The following is a 16638-nucleotide window of genomic DNA, read 5'->3' on the forward strand; positions in this document are numbered from 1 at the left end:
AATATCGGTAACGAATTAGCTAAAGCTATTCCTGTAAACTCGTCTTTTTGTACAATAAGTAACGTTCGCCGTATTTGTGATTCTATTTTGCTACGTCCCTCATCTGTAAATAAAGTGATACTGTTAATACAAGGTTTGGATAATAAGCAGAGTAACGGCCCTGATAACATCTCTGTCAGTGTACTAAAACATAATTCATTTGCATTCGCTAAAATACTCTCTCAGTGCTTTAACGTTATTATTCAGACCGGTTACTACCCTGATTGCCTCAAGGTGGCTAAAGTCATTCCTGTGTTCAAATCGGGTGACCGTTGTGATTGTAATAATTACCGTCCTATATCTACATTGTCCATATTCAACATAATATTTGAAAACCTTCTAGTCACAAGACTTATCGAATTCCTATGTAAGCATAATTTCCTCCTTAAATTCCAACATGGCTTCAGACAAGGTTCTAGCACCCAAACCGCTGTAATTGAATTAGTTGACGAAATTATAAACGAGATCGATAGTAATAATATAGTTGGTGCATTATTTTTAGACCTTAAAAAAGCTTTTGACACATTACATCATAGTATACTTTTGGACAAACTGGATTGCTATGGGATCAGGGGCATTGCTAATTCAATTATCCGTAGTTACTTGACTAATAGAAAACAATTTGTATCCATCGAAAGTGACAGCAGCAACCTTGCTCCAATAAACATTGGTGTTCCACAGGAAGTAATATTGGACCGCTATTGTTTCTTTTATATATTAATGATATAGGTAATTTACATCTTAAAGGAACTCCACGACTATTCGCCGACAACACAGCTCTGTTCTATCCTGACAGTAACATCAATGCTATTATTAACTCAATAGAAAGTGTTTTAAGAACTCTTGATCAATATTTCAATGCGAACTTATTATCATCAAATGCCACAAAGACTAAGTATATGATTTTCCGTTCCAAAAGGAAAATTATACCAACGCATAATCATCCCCAACTCGGACACAATATTATTGAAAAAGCAGACTATTTCAAGTATCTGGGCATATATTTCGACCCCACATTAATCTGGGCTCACCACATAAAGTTTGTTGCCAAGCACGTGGCGTCGTACTGCGGTATTTTATGGAGAGTCAAGTCCTTTGTTCCCCAGCGTGTTCTGTTAAATTTTTATTTTGCTTACATCCATTCACAGCTCAACTACTTGGTATCGGTGTGGGGGCGAGCCGCTCGTTCTTATCTGAAGAAACTCCACGGAAAACCCTCCAATCAAAAAATAAGGATCTCGCAATTTTTGATTTTTGCAGTTGTTGTTTTAACTAATAATTACTTGATTCAACCAATTTGCTATTTGATTTGCACATATTAAAGTAGTTGAAAAATATGTTGTTTTTCATGCTGTCTTATGTCAAAAACAGCACAAAGCAAAACAAAAATCGCAATGGAAAATCAACCATTACTTTAGTTGAAATTCAAACACGTTTCTTAAACATTTTCATGCAAACGAAATTCGATTATTATACGTTTGTAAAACTCGTGAAGAGTAACTTTTGAATGATAGTAAATTAATGTTTATCATAACACTAGTTGTCAGAATATTAACGTGATGATAAATTATCTACATCTTTACTGCTCTGTTGTTACAAGAAGAAACGATTGATATAAAGTAGGGCTATGCACAGAACGTGTTTAACCAAAACTAGAACACAGTGAATTGTATGCATTTGAATTTTGGTCTTAAAATCAACTTGATTCTCCATCGTGAAATGCATGCTAATGAATGAGCATCATATTATCTTCAAGTAATGTACAAAAATTGTATGAACAAAGTGATTAAATTGAAAATGTTTAATATTCTTTCATATAATAAAAAATGTAAGTTTTAATGGCTCAAAAAATAAAAATCAGTGCATTCGGTTCGACTTTTTGTGCGTAAGTAATATAGTGGTCACAATTAGAAAGTTTCATTGACACAAGCACTACTAGAAGTCAGTACATTAAAAACAAAAATATAAATGGTTTCAATGAAAAGTTCATTTAATATAAAACAAGGGCTGAGAAGGGTTTTATCATACCGATAGATGGAAGTTAATATCTTAACATACCGAATTTCCATTTAAAAAATCATAACGTATATCAATAAGGAATATTTTATTATCATTCAAAATCAATAATTTTGCTTAAGTTGAAATAACTAATCGTAATATCTAAACCAACTAAAACCGATTTATTTTTCAACAAACATAACTGTTAAATCAAAAACAAGGTTGGTTGTTGTAACTAAAATCTTTATTGGAATTGAAAGGTGTTTGTCTTGACTAACTGACAGCATCTTTTTTTTCAACCAAAAAATTTGTTATTTCAACCATCGTTTATGTTGATCGAAAAACAAAAATGACAGTTCAGAAAAAATAACAATCGATTAGTTGTACCAAATTTTAACCAATCAAATTCAGAAAAACAACTAATATTTTGGTTGTTTCACGATCGTGAGGGGTTCCGTGTCCAAACTCTACAAAACAGATGCCTAAAAATCTTTTTCAATAAACCCTTACTATTCTCGAGTCTATTGTTATACTCTGACAGAAACCATAATGTTTTACCAATAACATACTTATGTGATGCCCAAACGTTGCTGTTCATCCATGATAATTTGTATAACTCCACAGTACACCATAACCTACAGTTCCCAACTATATCCCATTCTAGAACAACACGCCGTAGTAACAATTTGTTTCGTGTTCGAGTAGCTACAAGCCTTGGTCAAAGACGGATCCTTTTTGTTGGTCCAACTAAATATAAGGCACTTCCGCCTGATATACGAGGAATAAGCAATCGTGCCACATTTGCGGCTAGACTAAAGTACCATTTTAAGCACAGACTGAGCGAGATGTTTCTTTTTTCCGCTGAGACTAGTTGCGTCCACTACCAGGGGGCTTTAAATTGAAGCTTTTTGGTGTGGGGGAGTATGGTGGGCAAAAAAAGAAAAAAAATCTGGAATTCAAAAGACAGGAATTTTTCATTTTAATCCACAAACATTTTCTGCATCAGACTTTCTAGGAAGTAAATTTACCAACAGGAGCTTGAGCACCTAGAACATCGTTGAAAATTTTAACATTGTTGCTACCATTGATTCAATTCAGTCTGACATGTTCACTCCATAATGCCAAAAAACAATAGAATGGTAAAAAGGATGGGTTTCTACAAGGACAATCCCCAGAAAACAAACGAGGGTTCTCAAAGGCTAAACCAAGAAAGTGTAAAACTCGAGGAAAAACCATTATTGCTACAGATTCGCAAATACGGGTAAACAAAGTCATTTCATACATGATACTAAACAAATCTGATATGTATTTATATAAGAAAAAGAGGCATGTTAAAACATATAAAATAAATATTTTTCATATATTTCTATATATTTTTAAGCTCTCCTTGAAGGTTATTCAATTATCTCCAAGGGGTGGTTCAAGTATCCTCATGCATGGAGACATGTAAAAAGCTGCTATTTATGTCAAAAAGCGAATTTACATTTATTGATTACATTGAATATAGAAACGCGAGGTTTGTTTTGATTAATCATAGGTGAAACATATTTTACCCCAAATAGTTTAAAAGATATATCAATTAACCAAAACAAGTGGTTCAAGTAGCCCCACTCTCTCCTACCGATGCGTACCGATTTTGCATCATTTTGAGTGACAGATTGAAAGTTTGGATACTCATTGCCCTATAATTTCGGAACCGGAAGTCGGATCCGGATGAAATTGCACAGTATCTTAAGAGATAATAATAGCTTTAATTTGCATCATGATTTGTGAAAATCGGTTTAACAGTTGCTGAGAAATCGCAAACCGGGTACTAGTAGTTCCAAAGTAGATTCATATATCGTCCAACTAACAAGGTATTTAATAAAAAAGTAAATTTTATAAAAATGTCTACCTCGTTTCGCCATCGCTTGTGAAAAAATCCTCATGAAATTGGAAATTTTTAAAAATCTCAATTTTTCGACGACTTTTTGAAGAATCTCAAAACCTTTCATTTCTTAGTTTGTAAAAATCGGTTGAGAAATTGAAGACAATATTGAATGTGCATTTTCTCACAGATTTGCACATACTGCGTTGTATTTCCGGAACTGGAAGTCGGATCAAGATATTATTCAATAGCGATCTATGGGACTATAAGACCATTCATTTGAATCTAAGTTTGTAAAAATCGGTTCCGCCATCTCTGAGAAAAGTGAGTGACATTTTTTAATTTTTTTGGTGCATATCACCCTGTAATTCCAGAACCGGAAGTCGGATCGGGATAAAATTCAATATCGATGTATGGGACCATAAAACCTTTCATTTGAATCTGAGTTTGTGAAAATTCGAGAGAATATCCTTTAATTTTTGCTCAGCATACATAGACCCAACCATGTATGGAGAACTAAAAACCCGGATACGTAGTTGCGTCAATGCGGGACAGTTGCATATCAGATGATATAAAGTACCGTAATCGCATTCACACAAATCACACCAATAATACTCAGCACGCCGAATAGTAGCCAAGTGATAATTGAGTTTCCAATGTCCAGTCAGAGCTCTGACTAGAATACTGCATTGATGCTTGGAAAAATGCAGTAGACATCTTGACATTTTCATATTCAATTCTGGTGGAAATGTTTTTGTCTGAGCGCAAGTTTTCAAGTTTCGACAGTTGCTGGCATGTTTGGATGCAGCCCAAGAACGAATCTTGTGCATTATCCAACTAGTTTAAAGTGGTAAAGCTGGTTCCGGACCAACGAAAGCATTCGTTGCACCAAGTCTAGCCAACTCATCAGCCCATTCATTTCCAGTAATGCCAGAATGGCAGGGTACCCATAAGAAGTAAACAGCATTTGAGATGCTCAGGTCTTTAATTTGAGTTCGACATGCGATCACTAAATTCGACCGTGAATCATTCGAACTGAGTGCTCTTAAAGCTGCCTGACTGTCGGAACAAAAATAAATTCGTTTACCACAGATTCTCGGCTGAAGTGCCGATTGTATTCCACACAGAATCGCGTAGGTTTCTGCTTGGAACACAGTACAGTATCTACCAAGTGAATGAGACTGCTCTTGCCTCATTTCACAATAGTAGACACCAGCACCAACAGGACCATTCAACAGAGACCCGTCCGTATAACAAACTATGTGTTCATCAAGTTGTCGTTCCATTATGCTTCTTGTTTTAGGAACACATGTAGTGGTTTAATGCACAGTAGCGCCTCTAGAGCAGCAGTAGGAGTAGTCGTGAATGATCATGTCATCGCCATTAGGACCATCCTTTGGAGATGATTTAGCTTTGACTGAACTGTCGCAACTTCTCCTATTTGACACTATACAAGACATCCATATGCTAGAATTGGTCTAACAATAGTTGTGTAGATCCAATGAATGTATCTGGGTTTAAGTTCCCATGATTTTCCAAAAGCTCGTCTGAATTGGCGGAAAGCCATGCAAGCTCTTTTAATCCTGAAGTCAATGTGAGCAGACCAATTCAGTTTTTAATCAAGAATAACCCCGACGTATTTAACTTGATCAACCACATACTACAAAGAAATAAGAGCTGCGCACACATGCCCACAGATCTGCTTCGATTGACTTAAAAACTTGACAAAACATTCTCGAAATGTTTCATTATAACAAAATACAAAAGAAAAAATAGAATGCAAGAATTATTTTCAAATTTTGCACACACTTTCTACATATAAAAAACCAGACCCCAAAATGGTCGTTTTGCCGTGAAAAATCGTACTTTTGAATTTAAACAACCACCAAAAATTCAAAAAATTATTAAAAAATTAAACAGAAACCTTGGGGTTTAAAAAACTACAAGGATCAGCCCCATGGGGTTGTTCGAGCCGTTGATGTGGAACAAGGCAACCAAAATTTCTAATGATCTACAATCTAAAAGTTCAATCAATCCGAACCAACACCGAACATCATTTGTCTTGATTTGCATTTGTTTTATGACCGACGAAATTACACCATTATCCCAAATATATGTAATATTATCTTTATACATACTTGCGATTTCGATAATTAAACTTCTCTTCGCCAAGCTTGTGTTCTAGTTTTTCATCCAAGCAGTTTTTAGCGTAAAGTTTCTCTACCATTCTGCGATTTCGGTTGAAGCGATAAACTATTTCTCATTATCAATCGAGTTCATCTAATATAAATTAGAAATTAATCTTAAGCACTCAAAATTTATCCACAGGTAGTTGTCAATTTCTCATGGGGAAACGACATAACATGGAATTTCATCCGAGCTTGCATGACACAAGATCAAAGCATACCAATTAAGGGCTAAGGCCAGTGTGTTTTAGGGCGTTTTAAAGGGCTATTTTCACGCTTCAAATCTGATTTTTGCAGAAACGGTGAATAATATAAAAAAAACCAACAGACAATCTCTTAGAAATTCAGTTTAAATTATTCTGTGAAAATTTCAGAATGATTGGTTGACTTTAGCGGTCGGGAAAGTCTTTTTTCTGAAGAAAGAATTGCATAGCTGAAAACGGCAAATTTCAACTTGTTCATTGAATATCTCGCCTTCAAAAGCATGGATCAAAAATCTATCCTGACAATGTCTAGATAATTTAGTTTAGATGCGATTAGTGCATAAAAACATATATTTTGTCGCGATAAAAATTAAGTGAATGTTATTTTTGTAATGGTAAGTACGTTTCTATGGCGGCACCATTTCTGCCTGGTAACGTAACGAAACATGAGAGAGAAATAAAATCGGCTCATCAAGGTTGCCAAACAAGCGGTAGCTTTATTGGATTTTATGTGATGTAGTCAAACTTGTAACCGAAAATATCAAAACTTTCTTGGCCACCCGGCCACATCGAGAGTCATTTTACACATTTACGAGAGAGCATGAAGAGAAATGTAATACGCACAGCGAGCGACACGGTTTTACGCTAACAACTGGCATCAGCCCTTAAAGCTTCAAATCGTTTTATGGCACGTTTTTGTCTTGCTGTCTAGTAACAACCTACCTTCAGTATGCTAGGATTAGGACTGAAACGTTAGCTTTAATTTCGCTTCTATTTATATATTCGCGCGCTTCCAACAGCTTCGCTTTTGCATCGATTGACCACTCAGAGCGATGCTCTCTCTTTGATACATCGCTTACTCCTTCAAAACCGTCGACTATGACAGGGAAATCCGGTATGCTGGAGATTTTTTGCAGACAAAATAGGACACTGCTAGCTATTAATCAACATTTCAATGATATACAATTCAAAATACATGGCTATGAACATTCAAATCAATACGTAGAAATATTTCCTACCAAATGATGAAATAATATTAATAATTAATACAAAACAGACTGAGCTGTAAGTGTTTAAAACCTGACCACATTTCTACGTGTAGTTTTTCTTGAGTTTCTGATTTGCACCCTCTAATAAAGATGTGTTCTACATCAAAATTCCTGCTTTAACTATGATGCTTTGATTTGCTCACTTCTGATTAGTCTGCACTGAGATACAGTGGACACCGCAAATCATGATTTTTATGAAGCGTCCTCAAAAATGCCTCTTCACCAACTTATTTCTGAAAAATTTTCCACTGAAAAATTACAAAATGTTCTCCGAATGTTGCTTTTTATTACACAAATTTTTTTGAATTTATTTGGTTGGACGATAGTTGTTAGCCGTACTTGTGGGTTCTTCCGCGAAGGAAAGAAGAAACACCACGCTAACTGTTAGAATTGCGCCTTTTTATATTTTGTGGACTTGTAGTTTGATCAAGGAGTACTACATTCAGTACACTAGTCACAATTGCCAAGTTGCACTTCTAAATGCGCTTTCGGATAGTGCAAAGGTTGGTTTCGGATAAATAACACTGACCGTCATAGACTTAGACTGATACTGCCTTTATTATGTTAAAATTAAGGGTTTATATAAAAGTTTCACTTTATCTAGTACTCCTAGTTTTCCTATCTAAAGTGAGATAGAAAAACTAAATCTGTAGACGATCATACATCTACATTCATATTTTGGCTCTACCGAACATCGTGACCAAATACGATATTGCGTCCCTTTTCTAATCATTGACCTGCCTATGGAACCTGCCGAGCTATTTCGCTCGCCTTCTTTGTTTAGGGTCTGAGTAGAGCAATAAAAATATCAGGCACTGAGTCCTAACAGCGTGCCGTTCATACAATCTAATCCTCTTGAGAGAAACAAAATACGTTATATACAAACGATGTTTATTCGGGACTAGCCAACCTATTCAAATATTATCTCATTGCAATGCTATATTTGACCTGTATTTATGAGTCAAAGGTCTTTTTATTTTCGCTTGGAGTATGTTTACTCTTCGTCTATGCTGTATAATTTTATCTGTTGTACAGTTCTGAATATTCAACTAAAAATGCTCATGCGCGTCTTTGTAGACAAAATTGAAGAAATGGGCGCGTAACGAATGAATTGAAATTGCGTGATTTAACTGTAACGATCACGGTCGTTACATTGTGACCCATCGTAAATCTATAAGATTTACCTAATTTATATACAACTCTTCTAATCACGTCTTGCTGGACCTAAGGGCCGTACTAAAGTTGGTTGAAGGTTCGACATCTCTATTTCAGGGTTTCTAATAGTGCGATCTCTGTTTCTGAACAAAATTTTTCTAAATCCGAGTTGTCGAGTGATTATTCCAATAATTATACATGCGCTTAATAGACACATTATTAAAAGTATCTGACTATGCTTAGAAGTAGTATAATCCTCTTCAGTTTCAAGATCATCATAATCTTTAGAGGGATCTAGTTTTGGTAACCAAGATACATTATTAAGTTTCTTCCGAATTTGTCTGATTTATAACTTCAAATAAATGCTCAAAATTTGCTTTCGGTTTAAAAAACGTAACCAATTTTTTACTGATTCCTGTTATGCTAGCATACATTAATGATTCTCTGCCTTGAATTCTACAGTCAGAGTCCATCGTAATTATTGCTGCTTCAAACGGCGGGGAAAATACTGAATTTTTACAGTGCATTATAATTTGCTTCAAATCGTCAGTGTAATATAAAATCGAGTTTGGCTCTGATAATCGTATTAATTTAGAATACGGCGTTTTCAAGTAAGTTTGTTTACATTTTTTTTCTGATTGTGTATGCGTAAGCATAGCCGATATACAATCTGGAGTGCTCTTTATTTCTTCTTGAGATGATAAAAAGTAACTCCCATTTAATTTTGATGCCGTTGTAAACTTATAAAAGTATTCTTATTATGGAAATTTATGGAAATAACTGGTTATTCTACAGTAATAATACTATGATTCCGTGAATGAGGAACTGCAATTATCTTAAATGATTCAAACTCTTCTCGACCAACAATTATACTTAGCATTATTACGAGAATATTTTCTGTAACTACTTTTATCTGAGAAAGGGATTTTTTCTTTAGCGTTCACTTTTTTAAAACAATTTTGTTTATATACTAACTATGTTGCGCAGCAACAGCTATATTGAGAAAGAGGTAGAGCCTCGTGTGCTCTACCATTTTACGCATCATTTCTGCTGATATTACAAAAAGATATAACCTGGCTGCTGTTGGTGCTAAGCGTGGCGTGATGCGCCGTGTTTTCGCGCTAACTTGACTATTTTCCCTGATTACTGATCTGAGCTTTACTGTTTTCCTGACGATTCCCCCTCTGCTGGGAAGTCGTCCCCGACTTCCTTTATCCTGAACTGCTGCGGGATGAATTTTGGTTGTTTAATTTCCTTGTTGCTATCTTGCGTTAACTGTAGAATTGTGGAGTCTGAAGGTTTCTTTGTAGTTGTAGTTTCCATGCTACTTTGCCTTGTTAAGGATGACATAACTATTCGTGCGATTAACACTGTCAAGAGAACTAGTATCATCGTTGATAATGTTCCAAATGAGAGCCAACTAAAGAGATGTAATTTCCAATGTATGTTGTCTGTAGTTAAATTCAGGTGCTCTAAGTGGCTTCGGTGTTCTAGATTCATTGCCTGTAAATAATGTAATGGCATTTCATTTATGATTTTTGAGGCAGTTACCGTAAGTCCTGTCGTTGTCATATAGTTTCGGAGACAAGTCCACGTTGCTGTTAGCGTATTCTTCTTCGTTCAACTTGATGTTACAACCGGAGAATTGAATCAGGTACGACCCTGAAGTTTTCTCCCGTGGCCTGTACAGTTTGATGTTAGGGTGACGTTTTTGGCGCTGACTATGATGTTTGCGTTGTCTATTTTCTTTACGATGTTTTCTCCATATACTTTTTCCATGACGCATTGAGCAGGTTCTCCGTTGACTATCTGTTGAATGAATTTTCCCAACGGTTCTAGCTGTGGATTATTGCAAATATATTCGTTCCTGTATTTTGTGCATGGGGTGTTCCAGTGTTCTATTCTGAATATCATCTTGAATGCTAATTATAGAATTAATTGTTGCAGTGATATTCCTTAGTCTAACATCTAGTGCACTGTTAATTTTGACTTGATCATTGTTCTGATCGATAATTGAGTTCATTGTACTATTTATTATCTTCAAATCCTCTGCATCTGGACTACCCGATACGTATTTCCAGGCGCGTCCTAAGCTTTCCCACCGTTTTTCCCTAGATGGTCTCAATCTTTCAAACATGGAGTGAAGTTTTCTTGATTTTATTTTCATTATTGGACTCAGGATGTGGTTATTCGAAATTTTACTCTGGGTTAGGCTATTTAGGTTCTGGATGGTATCTGCGAGTAAGCTAAGGTTTACATGATGGCCAATTCTAAGGTAGCTATTGCTAATCCGAGCTATACCTATCGGAATTATTACTAGTGGGTTTTGACCTACATCGTGTATTCGTACGTCTGCGTTTGCTGTCGTTATCAGTAGACATAATCTGAAATGAAGTAATGTTTTATATCCTTTTTACGTCTTTATTGTGTATTTTAATATCACGTGAGTCAGTTATGGTTTTGTCGGTCTGATTTACGAATTCTACCTGTCTATATCGTTGGCCATAGGGGCTTGGTTTGGCTTTTCCTTTCACCACAACTGGGTTTGTTAATATTTTATAGTCATTCTGGTCGATTAGTGGTAGTCTGTTATTGTGTTTGTCTGCTATATATTGAATGTTGTCTTTGGCCGTTTGAATGTTTTTCTGTGAAGCGCATGTGCCGAATATAATTTCTCGCGGCTTTAAGTTTGTCGTGCTATGGGTTGAGTCATTATACAAGGAAGTGACCAGTGCTAATCCCTCGTATAAAGTGAGGTCTTCAGCCTTACGTTTATTTGCGAGGTACATTTCCAACAGGGTACTGTGCAATCTCTCCACTATACCGTTACTATTAATCGTACTAGCAAAGTGCTGCGAAACGCCCTGTTTGCTTAGAAATTCTCTAAATCGAGGATTTCTAAACCCTGATGCCTGTGATGTGATTATTTTGGCATACCAAAGGTCTTGAAATATTCGATCAAGGTACTTGCCAATTCTTCTGTCGTTTCATTTGAAATTTGAAATATTTGTGCGAATTTCGAGAAGGAGTCTACAATGGTCAGGAATTTATGTCGGTCTTTCACGTAGACATCTATATAAATATTTTCAAACGGTTTTACGTAGCTCCTTCTTGAAATCGGAATTTTGAAGGGTTTACGTTCGTACTTGCCGTATCTGCATTCTTCGCAGTTCCTAATAAATGTTTTAATTTTACTCAACATCCCGGGGAAGAAGGCAAATTTTCGGGCTTCTTCATACGTTAATTTATAATTTCGATGGTTGAAGCTGTGAACTCTTCGTATGCATTCTTTCTGATCCGATCCTAAAATTATAACTGGCAAAAGAATATTAGAAAATTGGAATTTTATGTTTTTCTTGAAGTCTGTTTTAAGAATTTCGTCACATATTCTGATTATCTCAATTTGGGCGAATATACAATACTGCCTCGACCTTCTGGGGGTTGGGTTTCACTACCTCCGTCGTGACGGTGTGACCTAGGAATTCAACTTCCTTGCGGAGGAATTCCGATTTGTCACACTGCGCTTTCAGGTTGGCATCACGCAGGGTCTGTAGTACCATCGTGATATCTTTCAAGTGCTCCTTCAATGATGTAGAGAATATAATAATGTCGTCCATGTAGACAAAGCATCTAATTCCCAAGTGTTTTCTAAGGACTGAATCCATCAGTCTTTGAAAAGTGGCCGGAGCATTTTTCAGACCAAATGGCATTCTTACAAATTCGAATTTACCATGATCTATGTTGAATGCTGTTTTCGGCACATCATTTGGATTTACCTCTATCTGCTGGAATCCGCTGGCTAAATCTCAAACAGAAAAGTATAGCGCCTTTCCAAGGCGATCGAGTATTTCGCTTATTTCTGGTATAGGGTATCGGTCTGCAGGGGTTTTTTCATTCAACTTCCTGTAGTTCACTACTATTCGGTATTTTTTCTTTCCGGAGTTGTCCATCTTCTTTGGGACAACCCATATAGGTGAAGTCCAGGGAGATTATACCTGAATCTAGTAGTTTATGCATCTGTTCGGAAACTTCCTTTCTCAAATGGTAAGGGTATTTATACGTTCTTTGATGAATTGGCCTTTCATCATTCGTGTCAATCCGATGTTTAATTTCATGAGTAAAAGTTAACTTCTGTTTATCATCGAAGAATACGTCCCTGAAAGGTTTAAGTGCCTTCACCAGTTCATGTTCTCTTCTTTATTCAAATGGTCAGATGGAAAGTTTAATTTAACTCGCGTTTCATTCTGATTAAGGAAGAAACGTTCGTTCTCGAATGGTTGCATGTCATTAACTTTAACTTGCTTACTACTGGATAGGTGCACAGTTGCGCGGTTATCTTTGGCTGCATATAGGCCTGGTTGAAGGGTAATATTTTTGGTTAGATTTAATTCATCTTCAATAAGAAAGGTACCATTCGCGGTGGTGCATATTTCGAACATATCATTTGTTGGCTCGTGGAAGTTTACCGAGCACGGATAGTATCTCGAAAGGTGATATTTTTTATCTCCTATTACAAGTTGATGACGACTAGAATCAACTTTGGCTTTCATCATAGCTAGGTTTTCGTAGCCGATTAAGCCATCAAAAAATGCATGGAATTTGAACAAATGATACGGTAGTTTCTTATTGAAGGCTTCTGAGAAGAAATTTGTATTAATTAGTTTGTCGATAGTGGTCCTGCCGTTCTTGTTGGACACTACCGAGAGGCATTTCATTTTGATAGCTTGTTTCACATGTTCTGGGTTAATGTAAGATTTATTGGCTCCTGTAACTATGAGAATATTCAGGTAGCCTTTACTGGTTGGAACACGGTAATACGGAATAAAGTTTAGGTTTTTGTGTTTTTCACCCGAACCAGGTGAAAATTTAATTCATCACATTCAGTTTTGTCCTCTTCTTCTACGGAGGCCTCATTCTCCTCCTCCTCTGTCGGGACTGAATCTTCGGTATTATTGGCTTCGGCACGAGGTTTCGAGTGGAATGGTCGCCGGTATGCATATGCTGGGGCGTCGGGTTTCTTTGGCGGCTTATTCACGCCACTTGCACTATTTTGCTGTGCTGCATGTTTAGGTTTGTACATTGGTGTTCGTATCCCTGCGTTCTGGTTTATAACGACAGCTTGATACGCGTCTTCTAAGGTTTTAGGTTTAAAATTCCTTATAATTTATGCAGTGGTTCGTTTATACCGTCTAGGAGTTTGGTGATAGTTATCATATCCAAAATTTGAGATGAAGTATAGTGGTGCAGATGAAGGTTTGCGTTAAGTCTCGTGTTCATCTCCTTTATATCATTATAAAATCTCTGGTTGTTTCGGTCGCCTCTTCGGAGGTGAAACAAAGTGTGTAAGTTGGTAACGAAATCTCACTGATCCCCTAAATTTTCTTTTAATATGTTTATTAACTGCTGGATACTATCCGGGTTACCAATCGCGCAGATAATTGCACGTGCTTCGCCCTTCAATTTGTTCTTCATCGCTCTTAAATAATGAGCATTGAAGGTGTCGGGAGCACCCCGTTCACCTTTTACTTTAAATTCTTCGTACAGTTCATTTACTTCGTGTAACCGCGCATTTAATTCTTTTCTGCTACCGGAGTATTCCGGTAGTTGTTTGATTGGGTCACGAATATGATAAGTATTCCCAGTCCCTTGTATTAAATTCTGTAGCTCGGCAATTCGCTGCCTGAGCTGCTCAATCTCACTGTTTCTGGTTTCTGGCATAGTGTAGGGCAGATTTGTCTATTTATAGATGAGTACTTACATAAATATCATCCGGTTCCTAGTGAGCGGGTGTCTAGGATTTCTAGTAGGGATGTCGTTCGCTGTGTCCAGAGTTTCCTCGTTCTATCACCACCAGATTGTTCTATCACCACTTTATTTTACACTCACGGATCCCACTTCTGACATCAGAAAGGGATTTATTTTTAGCGTTCACTTTTTAAAAACACTTTTATTTATACAATAACTATGCTGCCGCAGCAACAGCTATATTAAGAAAGAGGTAGAGCCTCGTGTGCTCTACCGTTTTTATGCATCATTTCTGCTGATATTACAAAAAGATATAACCTGGCTGCTATTGCCACGCTTAGGCGTGATGCGCCGTGTTTTCGCGCTAACCTGACTATTTTCCTTGATTGGCCTATCTGAGCTTTACTGTTTTCCTGACGCTGAAATGTTATTGTATTCTTGTGATCCAAAACAATTAAATCATTTTGTAATGAGTGGCTAATATTTGACTGTATGTCTCTAGTTTCATTCTTTGTAAATGGATTTACTTTTAATTTTCCATATTTCAAAACAATATCGTCGATCATTTCTCTTGCTAATAGGATTAATTCTACTAACTCTAGTTGAAATTGAAATCTATCCATGGTGTCTCCTCGAGCTTCCATCTCTGAAACAGTGAAATTCAGATTCGATAGCTTCGCCTGTAGCTGAGTTGCAATTACCATGGTTTTTTCCTTATTTTTCTCGAGAGACTCTGATATACGACGGATTTTCTAGTCTTCATGCACTTGCATTGCATGAATTTCGTTTTCTATATCATTTTGCCTCCGAATACCAAATCCTTAGGAAAACCTAAAATTCCCTTACTGCACCTAGATCGACTTCCTCGTTGTATCTCCATTATTGCTTCACTGCAATAGTAATCCCGGCCCGGGTTGGTGGTTCAATGCATAGGGCGCTAGTCTTACAAGCCAGTTGTCGTATGTTCGAGCCCCGACCTGGAAGGATTCTTAGTGTCAGTAGGATCCATAGTACTAGCCATGCAATGATTCTGTACACTAAGAATCGGCTGCGAAGTCTGTTGAAACAGAAAGGCCAAATTCCACAAAAGGAATGTAATGCCAGGACTTTGGTTTACAATAGTAATTCAGAGAAGTCATCAGAATTGATTATCTCGATGTCCTCAGTTACTGATATATTGGTATATAGATATATATATATATATATATATATATATATATATATATATATATATATATATATATATATATATATATATATATATATATATATATATATATATATATATATATATATATATATATATATATATATATATATATATATATATATATATATATATATATATATTCGTCGTCCATACTCCTCTGATTATTAGCGTTGTACCAATGTGATCAGATATGATTCCTTCTTGATCAACTGGACGTATTTTAAAACTATCAACCATTGTGCCACTGATTTGATTTGCTGGATGACGTTGTTAACCCTTGTGAGATGGTGGATGGTGGATCTTCCTTTCCAGGGCCCAAACTGTTCTTCCAGTTATATATCCTGTTCATCTGAGAAATCAAGAATTCGCCTTTGTATTGACTTTTCAAACAGCTTGGATAGGGCAGAGAATAAGCTGATGGGCCGATAGCTCTTGGAAAAGGAAGGATCTTTTCCTGGTTTCAAAACTGGGATAACTTTAGCTACCTTCCACATTGGAGGGAAGTATCGTTGTGGTTACCAGTAACATAATATATTTATTTTCCACCAATTAATAGTATAAATTTTCCTTTTCTTGCTTGAAGAAAATATTTCCCATTTTGGAAATCCTTTATCATAACGTCCTTTATCCGATATCTTGCATATAGAGGTATTCACCCTTTTTTCCTCATAGTTATGTTCCGCAACGAATTTAACGTCTGTTGTGGATTCGAAAGTAGCCAGAAAATTCTATATTGGTCCGACGTTTGTTTTCTTATTGTACACGATATCTGTGTTATCAAACTCATGTTTTTCGACATCCGAATTTGAATCCGGAACGTTTTTACTATCCGTATCAAACTCGGAATTTTCTTGAAATACTTTATTGAATGAATTTGGTTTATGCTTACTGATGTTGTTATCTTCTCATCATCGTTCTTTATTATTTTAAGTTTCATCGGCGACTTTTCCTTACGTGAAATTGGTTTAGGTTTTTGTATTTCCTTTTCATCAAACTGAAACTGGTTTTCATTCAGTAAGTCTCCATTAGGCTTTTCAATTTTACTTAGAGCTTCTTGTTCCATTTCTATACGTGTTCGTACGTTATCAGATATATAGCTGGAAGTTTCATGCGGTGTTATTGATTTGCTACTTGTAGCAATTAACTCTCTTGGAGAATGCTCAAAATCGCAACTTTGATGATAGTA

The 16638-nt window shown here is 36.2% G+C and overlaps 1 pseudogene; it reads right to left on the bottom strand.

The window, feature by feature from the left end:
• Window positions 1–12232: 12232 nt before the first annotated feature.
• LOC131430588 (uncharacterized) lies at window positions 12233–14756 on the bottom strand (annotated as a pseudogene).
• Window positions 14757–16638: the final 1882 nt, after the last annotated feature.

Source organism: Malaya genurostris, chromosome 2 (assembly GCF_030247185.1).
Source record: "Malaya genurostris strain Urasoe2022 chromosome 2, Malgen_1.1, whole genome shotgun sequence".
Lineage (NCBI taxonomy): Eukaryota > Metazoa > Arthropoda > Insecta > Diptera > Culicidae > Malaya > Malaya genurostris.